Source organism: Rhipicephalus sanguineus, chromosome 3 (assembly GCF_013339695.2).
Source record: "Rhipicephalus sanguineus isolate Rsan-2018 chromosome 3, BIME_Rsan_1.4, whole genome shotgun sequence".
Lineage (NCBI taxonomy): Eukaryota > Metazoa > Arthropoda > Arachnida > Ixodida > Ixodidae > Rhipicephalus > Rhipicephalus sanguineus.
This window is the reverse complement of record NC_051178.1, coordinates 179,618,579-179,619,270: the sequence shown is the minus strand read 5'-3', so window position 1 is coordinate 179,619,270 and position 692 is coordinate 179,618,579.

The window sequence follows — 692 nt, the reverse complement described above, 5'->3', positions numbered from 1 at the left end:
GAAGAAAACGGGATTCGGTGCTGGAGCTCGTTCAGCTGCGTCCGACGCCGCTCGTGTCTCGGCTCTCTCTCTGCTCTTCGGCGATGCGTTCCTGCGCGTTCCCGGCTCGCAATATCACTTTTGTTCTTTTTGAATGTTCGTCGATCCAAGCCTCATGGCAACAGCGCCGGGCGAACGTGCTCAAGGCTCGAAGTTCGCGTTTACATAGTCTAGTGTTTCTTGTGCGGGCGCCGAAATGCTGCCGGTGAATTCGAGCGGCAGCCAGCGCTTCCCGGACCTTAGCCCATCGTCTTTGTCTGGGCGCCAAGCACGCACGTTGTAAACGCAGCGGCCGTGTGAACTCGAGTGCCGTTGACAATATGGAATGTCAAAGGAAAGAAAAGCAAAACTATCGGTAAGCGGTTGCGCTTGCCTATCTTAGATGTCGGCAGCAGACGGCCTGAACTGGCCGCGCGTTCGGTCCGCTGTTCACACTTCCTTCGACGCCGATAGCGCTTGCGCTTTGCTCTTACTCTACTCCTCCTGTGCGTCTCATGGCGAGAAAGTGTAGCTCTGAATGAGTGTATTGTGGAGACTACCTTTCGAAGCACAAGAAGCTAAATTATTGCAAAGAAGCCAAAATTTCACAGAATTACCGACCTCGACATCAATGCTTTGAAGGAACGTTTAACACCCGAAAGATCAGTGACTGG